General features: G+C 39.8%; 1 pseudogene; it reads right to left on the bottom strand.

Moving 5' to 3' along the window:
* Window positions 1-1,249: 1,249 nt before the first annotated feature.
* Window positions 1,250-1,367, bottom strand: LOC126419929 (5S ribosomal RNA; annotated as a pseudogene).
* Window positions 1,368-19,330: the final 17,963 nt, after the last annotated feature.

The following is a 19,330-nucleotide window of genomic DNA, read 5'->3' as shown; positions in this document are numbered from 1 at the left end:
TGTGACAGGCCAGAGGATTTCAGCTACAGACACGACAAAACGCCGTTAAGCTGCGTTGTGTTTCACGGCATGGGACTATCTTGCCGCCGATGATACGCCCGGCGAGACAATGGGTGTAGTTAGGTGGTCGCTCGTCACCAACAGCTGAATAATGGGTGATCGAATCTCGCGGCGGGCAGACCTTATGAGGCACGCAGACAATGGCAGCGGAGCCGGGCTCCAATTAGCGCGATGCCCGGGCACGATTAATTCGGCCAGGCACCCGAAAACGAGCGGCTTTGAAGCACACTGACAGACGCGGGAATAAGCTACTGAGTCAACAGAATTCGCATGTTTTCAGGTTTCGCTCCGAAAGAGTAATGCGTTTATTGTCAGCACAGTGAATTTTTTAAGCTGAGATAAATCGGGAAAGAGCTTAATTCTAATTCCGAACTTCATGAATCGTTCGCTTTTGCGATTCTGTGGTCAAATAATCCAAAATTATACAATTATTGTTTGGCTGTGCCGGATTGTTATAACGAAAAACGAACACTCCACTAGTTCTTCTGAATATATGATGAGTCTTTATATTGCTTCACATTTATGATGAGAAATGAAAATATACGCTTTTAGCGCGTGAAAGAGATTTTAAAGCTGACGAAGACTGCCATGATTGGGTAAGGACACATTTAACGGAATCCCAGAGCTACAAAAACTGAATGTGATATTGAGGTGTTAGTGAGGCACATTGCTTTCCTATTGGAGTCGTCAGCCTTTCGTTTTCTTTTGTTTTTCCTACACTTTATTCGCCCGCTCCTTTTTACGGTATTATATTACCTGATCAGTGATGTCTTAAAATATGTCCCTGTGGGTTTTCCGTTCACTTTACGGGGTTGCGTTTCCCTTTGCGATCTACCTGTCTTTCTGCCTATTGTGCTGACTAATAATTGGTGCCCTTATCTCGATAAATTTCGTATAGAATCTCGAAGTTTGTAAAGCAACAATACATAATTTGTTACGAAAACAGATGCGAAAAAAACTGGCAGCATCTACAATGTCTTTATAAAAAAGCACTCCGTCTTCAGGCCACGAGTGGCCTACCGGGACCATCCGACCGCCGTGTCATCCTCGGTGGAGGATGCGGATAGGAGGGGCGTGGGGTCAGCACACCGCTCTCCCGATCGTAAGAGGGTATTCTTGACCGAAGCCGCTGCTATTCGGTCGAGTAGCTCCTCAATTGGCATCACGAGGCTGAGTGCACCCCGAAAAATGGCAACAGCGCATGGCGGCCTGGATGGTCACCCATCCAAGTGCCGACCACGCCCGACAGCGGTTAACTTCGGTGATCTCACGGGAACCGGTGTAGCCACTGCGGCAAGGCCGTTGCCCCACAATGTCTTCATAACGCTTTAAAAATGATTTTGGAAATCATATATACTGTTTTAAGGTCAGCATTACTATTTACAGTGAGTGCGGAAAGATTGCGTTTCGACTGCGTTATACTGTTCGGTTAGAAATTTACAAATTGTTGCTGACAAATCCAGCCTAAACTTAGCAGTTCTTCGTACACGACAAGTCGTTAAATAGTTTCTCTGACGCTGACAATCTGTGTTCACTTCAAATCCAAGACCTATGAGTGCGAAGGTTATGAGTGCAAACTTCCAAAAACAAAATCTAAGTTCACTCGATATTCATTCGTAGTTATTTCTCACACTACATAGCGTTGTCCCTGTTCCACAAACGCTTTGTGATTCGTCAATACAATAAACCACTAGGATTTTGCGGTACACACTGAAGAATACGCTAAAAGTCTCACAGAAATGGGCAAAAAACGTAATTTAATTGGTAAATCCGCAATTATACCGAAAGCTTTCTATATAAAATGTATTATACGCAATACTACTTTACTTTGCAGAGCACTAGGCGGCACATCTTTTCTGTTCGGAAGCTGTCGTGCTATCTAAGCTTTTACAGCACCTGACCTTTCTCGTTTCTGATTGGCGAGTACCGGCACACGCTTGTACAGGACAATCAGAATTCTAACCATTTTAAACAAATTAGATTCTTCCCCAGCTCAGCCAACCATTGACGTTGTGATGGTTAATTAAATAATTCTGAAATTTAATAGGAGAAGAGTCATGATCCTTATTTTGTTAGTGTCGAAACTGGTTACTTTACAAACACAAATGGCAACAATGATAGCGAGGTACATTGGTTTCCTATTAGAATCATCAGCCATTCGTATTCTTTCGTTTTTCGTACAAGTTATTCGCCCGGTGCTTTCTACAGTGATATCGGAAACATTGCATTTCAGCTGCGTTTACATTGTTCTATCAAAAATTTATAAACTGTTGCTGCCATGTCAAGGCTAAACTTACGCAGCTCTTGGTGCACGCATATAATTAACAACAATCTCGTCTTTTAACTTTCACATAGACTAACCATTCTCTTCACATAATTCTGACATCCTAAATATCACGTTAAATGGAAGCGAATACTTCATGAATCGTATCTGTATTATAAGCCCACTTTACTGCTCTTTTGTCTGAACTGGGTTATTTACACAAAAACTACATAATTAATTTTCCTCTGTGGTCACTATTTAATAATCTATAAAAGTACCAAAGCGTGATTACTACTCCAAAGCTGAAAATTTATTGTTTTATGTTATTTCGTACTTCATTGGTCCGCTTAAGTTTTAGCACCCTCACCTAGCATCACATTTCAACACTTCCATGTTAACTTCTGTCCTTTACATCCTATCCGCATCACATTCCCATACAACTCTAAACTCCAAACGTACGAATTTAAAAGGCGTAAATGTTTGAAGCAAGGAAAATCTTTTGTTGAAGAAAGGTTTATTCACATATGTCAGTCTTTTTTTTATTTCTTTCTACATTCGCACATACTGTATAATCTTGTTTCTTGCGCCAGAGATTTCTATCAAATTTTCTATTGTATATTCATCCAAGTTGAAGTTTCGACTAGTTCCATTCTCGTTCCTTTCCTAAATACTTCTTAAAATATGAACTAATTCCGCTTTAAACATATACCGATGAGAAATATAAACGTTCGTCAAATAACACTGTTTCATTTGGCGGTTAATCATTCAACAACAAGTTCATTATGCAAACTGCATCACAACATTGCGGTACAGAGACTATTTAAGACAACAAAAGACGTATTCATAATAGTTTAACTACTGTACTTACTTGATATTAACCTTTGTAACATACTTACTTAGTTCACTATTTGTACTCAGTTAATGAAAATACATACATATTAAAATTTTCCCGTAATAAATCGGCTCCGAGAAGACTCATGTTCGCTGGTCTCCTTGAAACTAAGCAGTTCTCTACGAAAGATGCTTTTAATGGATGTGATCCTAATGCACATACTTCTATATCTACATCTACATCATATCACCTAATGATGGGTGGCGCAGTGTACTTTTTTTATCATTAACTGAGCCCTTCAACCCTGTTCCACTTGCGAATAACGCGTGGGAAGAATTATTGTTGGTAAGCCTCTGTATTGACTCTAATGTCTCGAATTTTTTCCTCATGGTCATTAAGCGAGACGTATGAATGGGGAAGTAATACGTTGTCCGACTCCTCCTGGAAAGTACTCTCTCGAAATTTCAATAGTAAATCTCTCCGTGACGCAGAAAGCCTGCCTCTCTTGTAGCGGCTGCCAATGGAGTTTGTTGAGCGTCTCCGTAACACTCTCGGCCGCCCAAACGATTCCGTGACGAAACGGCCGCTCTTCATTGGATCTTCTCTATCTCTTATATCAGTCTTGTCTGGTAGGGATCAAAGATACATGAACAATACTCAAGAATAGGTCGAACAAGCGCATTATAAGCCACTTCCTTCGTGGATGAGTAACATTTCCTTAAGAGTCTTCCTTTGAATCTGAGTCTGGCATCTGCTTTTCCCACTATTTGTTTTATACGGTCATTCCACATGAGGTCGTTCCGGATAGTTACTCCTAGATATTTTGCGTCAGATACTGTTTCCAGAGGTTTGTCATCAATAGTGTAGTGGGTTTCTTTTCGTATGTATGCTCAATATGTTACTTTTATTTACGTTCAGGGTCAACTGCCAGAGCCTGTACCATTCATCAATTCTCTGGAGGTCATTCTGCAAATCGTTACTATCTTCTGGCGTTGTTGTTTTGTTATAGACAACCGCGAACAGACTCAGAGAGCACCCGTCACTTTCTACTTGACATTATACATACTGTAAACAGTAGCGGTCCTATCACACTTCTTTGGGTGCACCGGAAGTTGTCTTTACATCTGTCGATTTTGTTCTGTTAAGAGTGACGTGTTGAGTTCTTTCTGCATGGAAGCCTTGATTCCTGTCGCAAATCTTCTCCGATACTCGATAAGCTTGTTTTTTTTTTTTTTCACCAAACGCCAGTGCGAGACGGTGTCAAATGCCTTCCTGAAGTCAAGGAACGTGGCATCAACTTGAGCGCCATTGTTTACGACACTGTGCATGTCATGGAGAAACAGAGCGAGCTTAGTTTCGCAGGATCTATGTTGCGGAATCCATGTTCATTTTTATAGAGAAGGTTTTCCTTCTCCAAGAACGTCATAATTCTTGAGCGTGAGACATGTTCCATAATTCTACAATAGATTGACGTCAACGATGTAGGTCTATAACTGTGATCGGCCGTCCGGCCCTTCTTAAAAACGGGAAAGATCTGCACTTCCTTCCAGTCGCTAAGTACCCTTAGTTGCTCAAGCGATCTACGACAAATTACTACCAAAAGGGAGCAAGTTCTGTCGCATAATGTTTCTAGAAAATTATAGGTATCTCATCTGGTCCTGATTCGTTTCCACAACTAAGCAGTTGTAGTTGTTTTTCTGATCCGCTATCGGGTATTTCAGTATCTTATTGACGTCCGTACGACGATTGAAAGGAAGGACCTTATTACGATCCTCCGTGATGAATCTATTTTGGAAAACCGGATTCAGTAGTCCGGCATTCTCTCTGCCTTCTTCCGTTTCGGTACCAATATCGTCACTGAGTGACTCAATAGATGATTTTCTCCAATTACTGATTTCACATGCGAGCGAAACTCTTAGGGTTTTTACTCAGATCGGTTGACAAAGTTTTACTTTCAAAGCCATTGAACACTTCTCTCATTGCTCTCCTTACGCTCATTTTCGCTTCGTTTCTTTTTTGTTTGTGAGCTAGGTTTTTACTTCTCTTGAATCTCAGGTGAAGTTCTCTTCGGTTACGTAGCCTTTTCCTAACAAGGCTATTATGCCATCGTGGGTCTTTCCCATCCGTTAAGACCTTACTCGGAACAAATTTGTCTAGGGAATTTTGCACGATTCCTTTGAATTTCTTCCATTTGTTTTCCATATCTTCGCCCTCATCACAGAATATTTGCTGCTGACTGCTCAGATACTCTGAGATTTCGATCCCGTCACTATTGCTAAGCAAAAATAACTTCCTACCTTTCTTAACATTCTTTGTCAGACCCGTTGTCGTAGCTGCTATCACAGCCTTACGATCACTTGATACCTTCCTCTACGTTAACTTATTCGATAGTTTCAGGTTTCTTTGTTGCCAGGAGATCTTAGACGTTACCCTCACGACTTGGTTCACTATCTGCTCAAAGTAAATTTCAGATAAGACATCCAGAACAATGTCACACGAATCTCTGTGTCCGGCACCAGTTTTGATAGCACGACACTCCCAATCTATAACTGGCAAGTTGAAGTCACCCCCTATTACAACGACATGATCAGGAAAATACGTAACGATATTCTACAAATTCTGTCTGAAGTGCTCTACCGCTAGAGCTCCAGATCCAGACGGTTTATAAAAGCATTCGTTTACCACTTTTGGCCGATCTTCGATGCTTAAATTCACCCAGATTAATTCACAATCGGAATCCGTGATAACCTCGCTAGATTTTATCGAGTTCTGCAATAAACACGCCGCCACCATTTGCGACTAACCTAGCCTTACGATAAATATTCCAATCTGAACTTAGGATTTCATTGCCATTAACATCCGGTTTCGACAGAATTTCTGTTTTCAATACTATGTGTGCTTTAAAACCTTCAATAAGCGATCCTAATTCTGGGACCTTTCCTTGGATGCTCCTGCAATTTGCTAAAATCCGATTAACCTTTTATATCTCTGATCTGCCACGAGGAACGTTCTCTGAGGACACTGTGGCTGATTTATCTGGCAAATCGTGTCTTTTATCCCAAGGGTGGGTTTCTCTAACGGGCTTCACTGAGTCATAATAAAGCAGACGTTGTTACAGAGAGTTTCCTGTGTAAGTACTTTTAAGTGTAAGTACTTTTAACACTGTACAATAATAAACGAATGATGGCAATAAGAGCAAATTGAAACTGTTCTACATGATTTGTACTCTGGAACATGATTCACAGATTTCCCACTGCAACAGGATTCGCAAATGTCCTCCTGATATACGGATATTGAATAATAAAAATATTCACTTTTTCGGCTTTGTTTCTTTCAAAGACCGATATACATTTCGTATTACAATGCATGGCGATATTTGCTATGGTAATCTGTTTTGCGTATACAATTTCCACTCAATCTAGTAACGCAATTAGCACACGAAGAGAGTGTTTTATTTAAAAGCGAGCAAATACAGGCGTGCCAGAGCTAAGGCATGCATAGAATATTTTACACAAACGTTTTGCCCTATATAATAATCTACATTTGTGTAAGTGGTTATTTCACGGGTTGCACGCATATGAATACCCTCGTATGGCAGACTAAAAAGTTATTATCCGCATCACAAGAACGTGACACACAGTGTCAGTATGCAGCACGTATATTGTCGGTCTCCTCTCTTCACGGGAGCCAATTACTCTTCAGAAACAGTGTAGAATTTCATTAAATTCCTCTGGGTGTGTTACTGCGTCATGATGTGATAAAATTATCCTTCAGCAGTGTGAGTGTTCACCCAGAAGAATATATTGCGCTTGTCAGTAACTGCACTTTATCTAAATTGCTGTCCCTTAAAACTGCAACACCATGAAGGGGGCATGAACAAACGTCAAACTGAACAGTCCATGTTTGGATATGTAAATAATTAGCATTTCACCACACCCTCACAAAGTGCTTAGGAACAATGGCATTCTGTATACAAGAAAATAAAATGTAGTGGATTTATAATTCAGAAGTCGCATTTTAATGTTGGTTGTTTAGTGAGAGGACTGTGTTACGTCCCGTGTAAGAAGGAGAAACGCCTGCTAGCAATTGTCGAAAATTGCTATTGCTGCCCGCGTTTGGCATATCATGCGATTACGGAATCGATGGGCTCAGAAGGTCCATAATCAACACCGTGCGGGACGTAAACGGCCCCAAGCGACTGACGTTTGACAGCACAAACACATCGCCAGGAAACTGTCGCAATAGCATGCAGGACGCCGAACAATTTTGCCGGCTGGTCCGGGAGTGTTCGTGTTCCCTCCAGCAAGATGAGCTGTGGCAGGCCGCAGTCTTCCGCCACGTACTCGGCTACGGAAACGCCATTCTGTGCTGTGCTACGTAGCAATATTATCGAAATCGACTCCAGTCGTGAAAGCCTACGCTTATATACTGTGTGGCATGTTTATTGCACTTGTCAGTAATGTGGCAGTAATGTGCTGGCTTACCGGAAGCCTGATGGCAGGTTCCTCCACAATTAGGTGACCCGTATATATCTCGGCTGGTTGCAAACGCCCACTTGGATCTTGGAGCGCAACACCGGCAGTGACATAGCTAGGCAGTGTGGACTTTTAACTCCCTCCCCACACGGACAAAAATATAAAATACTTTTTTTGCGAAATAAATTTTTAACGCAAGTCCTCAAGTATGCAAAGTATACTGTTAATTTGTAAAGAGTTTTTATGTTTGGGAAGAATTAAGTAAAGCACATTTGTATAAATATCACAGATCAATTGATTATTAACGAAGCAGTACAAGTAATCAAAATCTTCTTAATGGTAGGTAACTTTAATATGCAGCTTAGAATCTCTTCCTTCTTTTTCTGAAAATTTTGGAGCTGTGTCATCAAAATCGATACTTTCGGCTACACTATTTACGAATAACAAACTTCCAAACTAGAGAGTCGTACTTGACTCGTAGTGGGCCTAAGATAATTCGTGGTAAGTTCGAGCTTTTAGAAACTCCTCTCACGTGACGATGTCGAAGCACTCAAAGTTAAGAAAAATCTCTGCACCAAAATGTGGTTGGAGACAGATTCAGAAAATTCCTATTCAGTCACAGTTTGTAAGAATTTTAAAGATGTCCAACCAAGAGACTCTTACTTTGCAACTTTGGCAGCTTGCAGGAATCTTCTTAGGCGCTGAATTTCTACAAGGACACCATATTCAGAAATCTCTTAAAACTGCCTGCTAAACTTTTTAGAATCGCGTTAATTTACGTTTCGAATGTTTTAATCAGATTTCTGGCCTCCAAAACAGCAAAACGATATAATATAATTTACATGACTTTTCGAGTATCAATTTCTTGTAGAATCCTGCCGATGCACCCTAACCTTCTCAGTTTCTGGTACAAAGTCAGCGTCTTCTCTGCAGCCTTCTCTCCTGTCACCATCTCCTTCTTCCCGGTATTTCTACTTCTTTCCACAGGAACGCTCATCCCGTCACATGTGTCCTACACAAATGAAAGTGCTTCGTCAACAAGGTAATTTTTCTTGTCTTTTAAAAAGAACTTTAGTCTTCTCATCTTAGCGGTACACAGTCCGAAGCTGAGCCCAAAAATCTGCAAATAATTTTGAACATGGTACTCCATCAACAACAAAACCATAAAAATGAGAAATCATCGCAACGCAGGCAGCAGAGTCCTAACAGCCTCTCTGGTTTCCATAGTTTCCGAAAATCAGGTAGTTGCGCGTATAGTGGAATAGTTGCAAGAGCACGTAATGCGCACAGGTCGAGAGAATGCCTTTTCTTCTGTTTTCCGTCTTTCCCTTTTTATGCAACTAATTGAAGGCAGTTTGTTTAGTTGCCATATGCGTTTCGCTTCTTTTTCTTTGGGAAACATTATCAGTGGCCTGTAATACATGTTTCCTTTTATACATACAATGAACCATTATCTAGTAGATATGATATGCTGCTATATTACATTTTGTCGTGTCTTTCTCTTCTTTTTACGTTAAAATCAACTTTTGTAGCACAAAGTTCGTAATGTGAACTTATAGTTCGGTGTTACGATTTCCAACACTAGTAACTCATATGTGTAGTCCTGGAGATACATTCGTTAGTTTCCATACTCCAGTAGGACGATAGCTGGCCCCACGTTTGTCATATCGCATATTGCCAGCTGTTGATGTGTGTTTGTCTGTCTTTTCTTTGTGTTGTGTTGTGTTTTTATATTTTCCATTTATTGTTTGTCACATTCCATGTTGGATGGCTAAAATGGTTCAAATGGCTCTGAGCACTATGGGACTCAACTGCTGAGGTCATTATTCCCCTAGAACTTAGAACTAGTTAAACCCAACTAACCTAAGGACATCACAAACATCCATGCCCGAGGCAGGATTCGAACCTGCGACCGTAGCGGTCCTGCGGTTCCAGACTGCAGCGCCTTTAACCGCACGGCCACTTCGGCCGGCTCATGTTGGATGGTTCATGTCCATGTTTTATCAGGTGTTTGGCGGAGGTAGAATGGTTATTTAAATATTTCCAACTTCTTACATGTTCTTTATACCTAGTTTTGAAGTTCCTGCTTGTCATCCCTGGATATACTGATTTACATTCTTGGCACTTTAGCTGGTACATACCTGCTCCTTGGTATTTATCTAGCTTGTCTGTTGTTTGAAAATATGATTGGAGTGTGTTTCTTGTTCTGTAAGCTATGTATAATCCCCGTTTCTTTAGTATATTTGCTATCTTGTGTGTTGCTTTGTGTCTGTATGAAAGAGTGTACCATTTTTTTCTGTTATTCATGTCATGAGTGTTATTTTTTTTTGTGCTTCCGTGTGTGCTGTAGTGTCTGTGGGGTTCTTTGGTGTTTGTGTTCTCTGCTTGTTTTGATTTTTCTTTAGTTCTGTTTTAATTTTTTGGTTTAGTTTTTGTACTATATGGATGTTGTAACCATTGTTTGTGGCTATGAGTTGAATTCATTGTAATTCTTTTTCATAGTTTTCATTGCTGAGTGGGATGTTATTTAGTCTCTGTAACATGTATCGTAGGGCCGCTTATTTTTTATTTTGCAGGTGGTTGAATGAAACATCTGTTATTATGTCTGTGGTTGTTTCTATCTGATGATGTCAAATGTGTGTTTAATGTTGTCTCTCTTTATTGTTGTATCCATGGAATGTATTTGCTTTTGTGTTTCTTTTTCCATGGTCAATTGAAAATTCCTATGTATGTTGTTTATATCTGTATGAAGTTTATCAATCTTCTCTGTTGGTTCATCTACCATACAGGTGATGTCGTCCACATATCTGTACCAATAAACACTTTTGTAACCTTTCTCTGTGTTGACTGTATCAAAGATTGTGACTGTTGTGTGGTTGATGAATATGTTTGCCAAAATTCCTGAAGTTGGAGATCCCACTGGAAGCCCATCGTCAGCAAAGAATACAATGAAAAATAATTACAAAGAATTCAACTCACAGCCACAAAAAATGGTTACAACATTCATATAGCACAAAAACTAAACCAAAAAATTAAAACAGAACTAAAGAAAAATCAAAACAAGCAGAGAACACAAACACCAAAGAACCCCACAGACACTACAGCACACACGGAAGCACAAAAAAATAATACTCATGACATGAATAACAGAAAAAAATGATACACTCTTTCATACAGACACAAAGCAACACACAAGATAGCAAATATACTACTGGGTTTATACATAGCTTACAGAACAGAAAACACATTCCAATCACATTTATAAACAACAGACAAACCAGATAAATATCAAGGATCAGATATATACCAGCTGAAGTGCCAAGAATTTAAATCAATATATCTAGGGATGACAAGCAGGAACTTCAGAACTAGATATAAAGAAAATTCAAGAAGTTGGAAATATTTAAATAGCCATTCTACCTTCGCCAAACACGTGATAAAACATGGACATGAACCATCCAACATGGAATGTGACATGAAAGTTATTCAAGTGAATAATCACAACAAAATGATCTTGTCATTGCAAGAAAACTTTCACATACAAAGATTCATTTTTGTGGAAAAGAAGATACTCAACGACTAAATCCATATAAGCAATAACTCTCTGATCACGCTAGTCACCAAAACAATAACAAACAGAAATGTAACCAGGATAAATGATAAATGAATCACTTTCCTCTCTTCTCTCTCTCACTCCCTCACTCTCTCTGTCTCTCTCTCTCTCTCTCTCTCTCCCCCTCTCGCTTTCTCCCACTCCCCCCCCCCCACTCACACACATAAACGTATATAACACATTTACACGAAGCAAAATACACACACACCCAACCGCGCATGCACGCACGCACAGAGACGCAAATGTATATAAAAAAAAAAATCACCCTCACGGAAAAGAATTACACAATTACGCACACACACACACACACACACACACACACACACACACACAACAAATGGAAAAAACCTACAACACCACACAAATAAAAGACAGACAAACACACAACAACAGTTGGCAACACTACACACCGAAAACACACATATGTTGATCACAAAAATGAAAAGTGAAAGTGATATATGCGATATGACAAATGTGGGTGAAAGAGCGCCAGACATAGGCCTGCTGAAGTATGGAAACTAACGAATGTATCTCCAGGACTACACATATGAGTTACTAGTGCTAGAAATCGTAAGTAACACCGTACGATAAGTTCACATTACGAACTTTATGCTACAAAAGTTGATTTTAACCTAAAAACAAAAGAAAGACAGGACAAAATGTAATATAGCAGGTTATTATATCTACCACATAATAGTTTATTGTATATATAAAAGGAAACATGTATTACAAGCCACTGATGATGCTTCCCAAATAAAATCAAACTAAACGCGTGTAGCGAATAAACAAACTGCCTTCAATTAGTTGCATAGATGTACAGGGTTATTACAAATGATTGAAGCGATTTCACAGCCCTACAATAACTTTATTATTTGAGATATTTTCACAATGCTTTGCACACACATACAAAAACTCGAAGTTTTTTTAGGCATTCACAAATGTTCGATATGTGTCCCTTTAGTGATTCGGCAGACATCAAGCCGATAATCAAGTTCCTCCCACACTAGGTGCAGCATGTCCCCATCAATGAGTTCGAAAGCATCGTTGATTCGAGCTCGCAGTTCTGGCACGTTTCTTGGTAGAGGAGGTTTAAACACTGAATCTTTCACATAACCCCACAGAAAGAAATTGCATGGGGTTAAGTCGGGAGAGCGTGGAGGCCATGACATGAATTGTTGATCATGATCTCCACCACGACCGATCCATCTGTTTTCCAATCTCCTGTTTAAGAAATGCTTCTGCTTTAGCCTTTACCGTAAGATTTTCCAAATCGTCGGCTGTGGTACGTTTAGCTCCCTGCTTGCTTTATTCGTCGACTTCCGCGGGCTACGCATGAAACTTGCCCGCACGCGTTCAACCGTTTCTTCGCTCACTGCAGGCCGACCCGTTGATTTCCCCTTACAGAGGCATCCAGAAGCTTTAAACTGCGCATACCATTGCCGAATGGAGTTAGCAGTTGGTGGATCTTTGTGGAACTTCGTTGCATTGTTATGATTGACTGATGTGAGTGCATTTCAAGCACGACATACGCTTTCTCGGCTCCTGTCGCCATTTTGTCTCACTGCGCTCTCGAGCGCTCTGGCGGCGGAAACCTGAAGTGCGGCTTCAGCCGAACAAAAGTTTATGAGTTTTTCTACGTATCTGTAGTGTGTCGTGACCATATGTCAATGAATGGAGCTACAGTGAATTTATGAAATCGATTCAATCATTTGTAATAGCCCTGTACATACCTCCACGAATCGAGCGAATGATTTGCAAAATGTACAATGGTGTGCACAGTGTTCTTGCTTGAACTCTTTAACGATATGTTTACGTAATGTGTATACATAAACATACAGTTATAAATGTCCCCGTCCGTAGTCGCTAATTATAACAATATGTTTACTTTTGTGCTGTAACATATAGCTATAATCAGCGGTGGAAATATATTTGCGAACGCCGACCGTGTGCGGCTGTTTCTTGTTGGATCGTCTGATCAGTCGGAAGTTGCATTGCAGAGGAGAGTAAATGCCTATTCAAAATATAATTATTTTTGGATAGCTCAACATGAATTTCTTAAGGGACCGTAGTTTATCATGCATTTACCAGTAGAATATGGCGCTGAGAAAATATTTCGCCGCATACAATTTCCGTCCGATTTCGACGAAAGAATTCGTGACTGTGAACTCTCTATTTGGCAGAAACACTAATAACTTCATGAAGGAGTGAGACATAGATTCTATATTAAATAAATAGTCCATACACCAGTTTCATTTCACTCTGAATTTATGGCAATTAATAGATGAACTTACACTGCAATGAAGGATTTAACATGGATGCCGTTTTGACTGGCACTTCTCTTCTCGTAATGAAAATAATTCCTTTGACGTTTTCACATACACGTCGCTCAATAAATTTACTGCTATGCAGTATTGCACTTTTAGTATTGCACTTTTACTTTACACTAAAATAATATTATTTTTGACGATAATAATACGGCGGCAAGACATGCGCGTCCGACACAAGTTACAAGAGACAAGAGAAGAATGAGTAACTGTTCATCGAGAATATCTCGTACATCAAAAAAATGTGTAAAAGTGTTCTTCTTCTGTCCGTTTTTCGCACCGCGGTTTTCAAAGCCAATAACTCACTGCATCTCTGACGACGCTTCGACAATAAACAAGTTACGTCACAGGTCGTTCACCTTTTACATTCTCACAACATTATTTGCTAACTGTAGCTGTTGCGAGGGACTACTCGATTAGTGAATGATTTAAAATGATAAGGCAATCACATAATGTTACATTGCCTTCCATGGGAATCTTGGAAATCAAGGAGATTACCAAGATTCACATGTCGCCGTTAACATTATGGGATTGAGTACTTTACAGATTTACATTGATCAAACACAGTATTCCTGTCATTTGATTATTAGGATTACACAAATATGGTGATCTCTCATTCATAGACAAAGACAGTTCTTAAGGTAAAGGTACACAAAAAATTTAAAAACTAAGACAGTAAATCTACGAAGTTTGCAATGGAGATTATACGTTATACCAATTACAGTTTTTTTTATTTTTTTTACATAGTTCATAAAGACCATCTTTGTGGCCTCAAGTTATTGCCCAGACCTCATAGGCTCTTTGCTCCTGAAAGAAAAAAACATAGGATTCATCTTTTTATACACACATAATTCTCACACATGGAATTTCTCACACGTGTCCATTGGATCGCTACTTTGCGTTCTCCGAGTAGAAAACTTTTCATCAGCTCTGGTGGGCGAGTCTCACTCGCACGTTAGGTACACACGTTACATGCAACAAAAAATAAAATACCCTTTAGTCGAAGAACTAAGCTTAAATCTAATTTTAGGACTTGGAATTTGACTTTGTCACTAGTCGCGTGTGGTTCGGCTGTTCGCATTTCATTCACGGGATATAACATTAGCATAGTATGATATGTTGTGAAATCGTATAAGAGTCTTTTATTTTTGGAGCGGCTTTCATGGAAAGTCCGTTTCGTCGAACTGCAGCGGGAGTGCTGCGCTGGTACATCACTTTAAATTTAACGCGTTTGTTGTGTCCATGGACGTTGACACAGGCTTATTGTTAGAGCTGAATCGCAACTCGAGGCGCTCACTGGCCTCCACGCGGTATTTCAGCCTTTCCGCGCACGGTTCAGTGAACACGTTGCGTCGATGGTGTTGTGGTATTTTGTGGTTTGCTGAGCTGGTTCGGAGGGACGAGGATTACCAGGGACAGAGACTCCATTGAAACCATCCCTGCCTCCACATTTTCCAGCCGATTTTGGAGATTTTAAGGTAGGCTAGCGCTCGCACTTTGCAAAGCAGCTAACATACTTGGTTTCCGATGCACTGCACGTAATCACATCACCGCCTTCGGTTACACAACCGGACTATCACTGTCCGTCGGCGTATCTGCACGTTTAACACTTTTCATCTTCATCGTGAATGAAATTATCACTTACTTATAACAACGACGCATTGCTTCGTGTCTGTGGCAGACTTCCACAGCATTTTTAGCCTTCACTTATACACTACGATGTACACAAATTTTTTTACAGTTTATAGTCAAATAGTTTGTTTCACTTTGAAGCTTGCTAATTGATAGCTTTGATTATCATGTCCATTTCAATTTCTGTTATTTTGTTGGTAACTGCCTTTAAAATTTCGCTTTACATTGTTCATCATCTTTCTCTAAGACTAATTATGCTTTTAGTTCACAGTCACAATACATTAGTTTCTCCGAACTGTTAGCAGTTATTATTATTATTATTATTATTTTAATTCATTTGAATCGTTCTTTCTATTCATTAGATTCATTTAAGTTATCACTGTCATTTCAACAAAAATTTCCGTTTTACTAGATGTGAGAATCAATCAGTCACATTTGATCGCCCTCTCACATGAGAACAAAACACCATTCAAGAAAATATTCAAATTCCTTATCGCGATCTCGGTTTGCGCCTCGGATTGACTTTAAAAGGAAAAATAAAGACATTTTAAAACTAGCTTTTCCCGATTTCGTTCACGCGTTTCCTTTTGAAAATCGTATGCCAAACCAGCCTTCCACGTCAACCGCATTTCTCAATCTGTGACGTCAAGTCTACGGGACGGGTTTAGGCGGGTTAGGATATTTACACAAATTCAGAAGAAAGACATAGATATAATAGTACATAGAAGAAGAAGTCTAGCAAACAACTCCTTGTTCCTCATGACTTAGAAATTAATTTTTCTTTGCGCCGAACGTCTGCGTACGCGCTCCAATTAAGAACTAGTTGCGTTGTTTTGCCGGCTGTTTCATTGTCATTTTATTCTCGCCTTGACGCCTGCTTGCGCTACACTGCATTGACCTCTATATATGACCTTAAGTCATCATTGCTTTGTCCTTGCCACTTACGCTCTCTTACTTGGTATTTATTTCACTTATGGCTTTAAATGTATCTGACCTGCGCATTGCAATTACAATTAATGCTACTTTGTTTATCTAGCTGAAGGATAGCGCTTTCTTGGTCATGTTGGTACTTACAAGTAACTCACATGCTTCGTAAACATTACGTTATTTTAATGCAGAGATGAACCTGATCCAGATTTCTATGTACATTAGAACTTTAATCTAGACATAGCTGACTTCGAAACTACGGTCTATTCACCGAGAGCTGGGACGAAACATAAACATTGTCACGTGAGCGACTACGCTCGTTTCCAGAGAAAGCATTCGGTGTCTACGTGATACGTAGGGGTGTGGAAAATCCTTGGCGCACGCTTTGCAGCTGGCGGCGTTCGGCTGGCTGTCACAGCGGACCGTGAGATACCTGGGCAACAATGTACGAAATAAATTTAACAATAATGTTAAACTGAGTTCATTCTGTCGAAGCAGATTTATTTTCATTCAGGTTTCTAACAAAACGCTCCATTCAAACACAATTAATTGTTAATTTTAATAACAATACCAGTAATAATAATGATAAAGGACGAAACAAGGTTCACTCTGTCGAACTTGAACTGTTTTCATTGAGGTTTATAACAAACCGCTCCTCTCTCTCCTCTATAATGCAGTTTAATTTCCACATTTGAGTTTCCACTTTTTCTACGACATGGAGGACGCACTTGTTCCAATCCTCTGCAGTCTCTGTTCTTACTGCTTTTTCTAGCAGTACTTTAACTTCGGCATTTTGTATGTTTCGTTTTTCGCTGCAACATAGCCTTTGATTCTGGCCCACACTAACTCGATGGCGTTTAATTCACAGTGGTACGGAGGAAATTTCCCTGCATTCTTCGCCATTTCATCTATTGCATATTCGTTGTGCGCTGTTCTATGATTTTTAACTATATCGAAAAGTTCTTTCTTCAACATACCGTCTTCGAAATCGATGTTTTTAGATTTTAGCCACTCCGATACTTAGTGCTTATTGGAATTCGCATTGGGAACTTTTTCTTTTCTCCGAGAATGGTACGGCGCGTTATCAAGAACAATAACTGCATTTTCCTGAAGCCGAGGAAGAACATCTAGAAACCACTTCTCGAAGGTTTCGGCGCACATCTCCTCATGATAATCTCCACTTTTCTTGGATTCGAAAGTCCACAAACATCCTTCAACGAATCCTGCTTTGCTGCCAATGTGTGCGATAATCAGACGTTTCCCTTTACCTGATGACCCCTTGCTTCCAGTCGATAATCCGGACAGAAACGCTTGTTTTGAGGAGTTTATAGTATCATCTACCCAGACGTAACTTCGGGTGCGTCCTGCGTTCACCCACGTCTCGTCCAAATAGTAACTTGTTTTCCTTTTTAGTGGGATCAGGAACCAATAATTGTCAAGCGACCCTTGTCCTTGACGAAAATGAAATTCGTTTCTCGATCATTGCTCCTTGAACTTAAAAAAAATTTCTTACATACTACGTTTTATTTTCACTTCTTTCATATCGCAGAAGCCGGCTTGTTAGGCACATCCTTCGCTTTATATTTCATTTTTCTCTCTTAAATGTTATCTCCTTAAAACTAAATCTTAAAACTAGAGTTCTTGGAGTTGATCACTTTCTTTGTTAAACAAGAATTTTTTTTATTATTTATCAGCTTGTCTGTACTTAAATTACGGCTCAAGATAACATGTTTTAAATTCTCTGCCGTATAGCAAGATAGACTCACTGTCGTGTAATTTATTCTAAGCATTTTTTTTTTTTTTTTTTTTTTTTACGAAGTCAGATCAGTTGTCACTTAGTCACTAGCGGCTAACCTTCTCTTGCCATTATAAAGCTTTCCTTTGGACTTATTTTCTAGCATGATACTTTTTAAGATCAGAGTGATGGTATAACCCTTTTATTTTTCCATTTGCGGGATCAGAAATCAGATAACAACCTGTGTGCGGTATACGAAGGATGTCGTAAGGTCCCTCATAAGACTTTGCCGTTTTCGTTTTTTGCGTAAGAGCAACGATGGTTTAAAGTGTGTTTTTAGCAAGACCTTTTCGCCTACTTTATAAGTTAACACCTTATTAATACGTTTGTCATACGCCTTCTTGCGTAAATTGGCTTGGGTGATCAACGTTGTTAGAGCTTGTCTTATTCTGGCGTCTAAACTAGCACTTGTGTTGTTGCACTTAGGAATTGAATTGACCTTGAACATACGTGGACGGGTAATGTTGGAATTTCAATTAATGTGCTAATTTGCTTATAGAAACATAAGGACGCAGCATTAATATTTGCACCTGTATCTAGGATTACAGTCGTCAAAATTCCGGCTATAGGAAGTTTTGTCATAGCTTGCACTTGGTCATCTATCGGTTCATCACCGTCAGTCGTCTCTTCCTCTTGTAATAATTTGTGTCTCATGTCAATCCCGTCATTGTATCTCAGTCGAAGTGGTCGCCCCCATTCTGTCTCACAGCATCACTTAGGGAGCTTTCAGACTTAGTTTTCCTGCTTGTGTGGTTTTGATTGGCCTTCATCATCAGAAAGACAACATTCCATTGGAACTACTGATGGCCTTGGGAGAGCCAGTCATGACAAAACTCTACCATCTGGTGAGCAAGACGTATGAAACAGGGGAAATACCCTCAGACTTCAAGAAGAATATAATAATTCCAATCCCAAAGAAAGCAGGTGTTGACAGATGTGAAAATTACCGAACAATCAGTTTAATAAGCCACAGCTGCAAAATACTAACACGAATTCTTTACAGACGAATGGAAAAACTAATAGAAGCCGACCTCGGGGAAGATCAGTTTGGATTTCGTAGAAACACTGGAACACGTGAGGCAATACTGACCTTACGACTTATCTTAGAAGAAAGATTAAGGAAAGGCAAACCTACGTTTCTAGCATTTGTAGACTTAGAGAAAGCTTTTGACAATGTTGACTGGAATACTCTCTTTCAAATTCTAAAGGTGCCAGGGGTAAAATACAGGGAGCGAAAGGCTATTTACAATTCGTACAGAACCAGATGAAGAGTCGAGGGGCGTGAAAGGGAAGCAGTGGTTGGGAAGGGAGTGAGACAGGGTTGTAGCCTCTCCCCAATGTTATTCAATCTGTATATGCAGTAAAGGAAACAAATGAAAAATTCGGAGTAGGTATTAAAATCCATGGAG

The sequence above is a fragment of the Schistocerca serialis genome, chromosome 1 (assembly GCF_023864345.2).
Source record: "Schistocerca serialis cubense isolate TAMUIC-IGC-003099 chromosome 1, iqSchSeri2.2, whole genome shotgun sequence".
NCBI lineage: Eukaryota > Metazoa > Arthropoda > Insecta > Orthoptera > Acrididae > Schistocerca > Schistocerca serialis.
The sequence above is the reverse complement of the archived record's forward strand: the minus strand, read 5'-3'. Positions and strand labels throughout refer to the sequence as shown.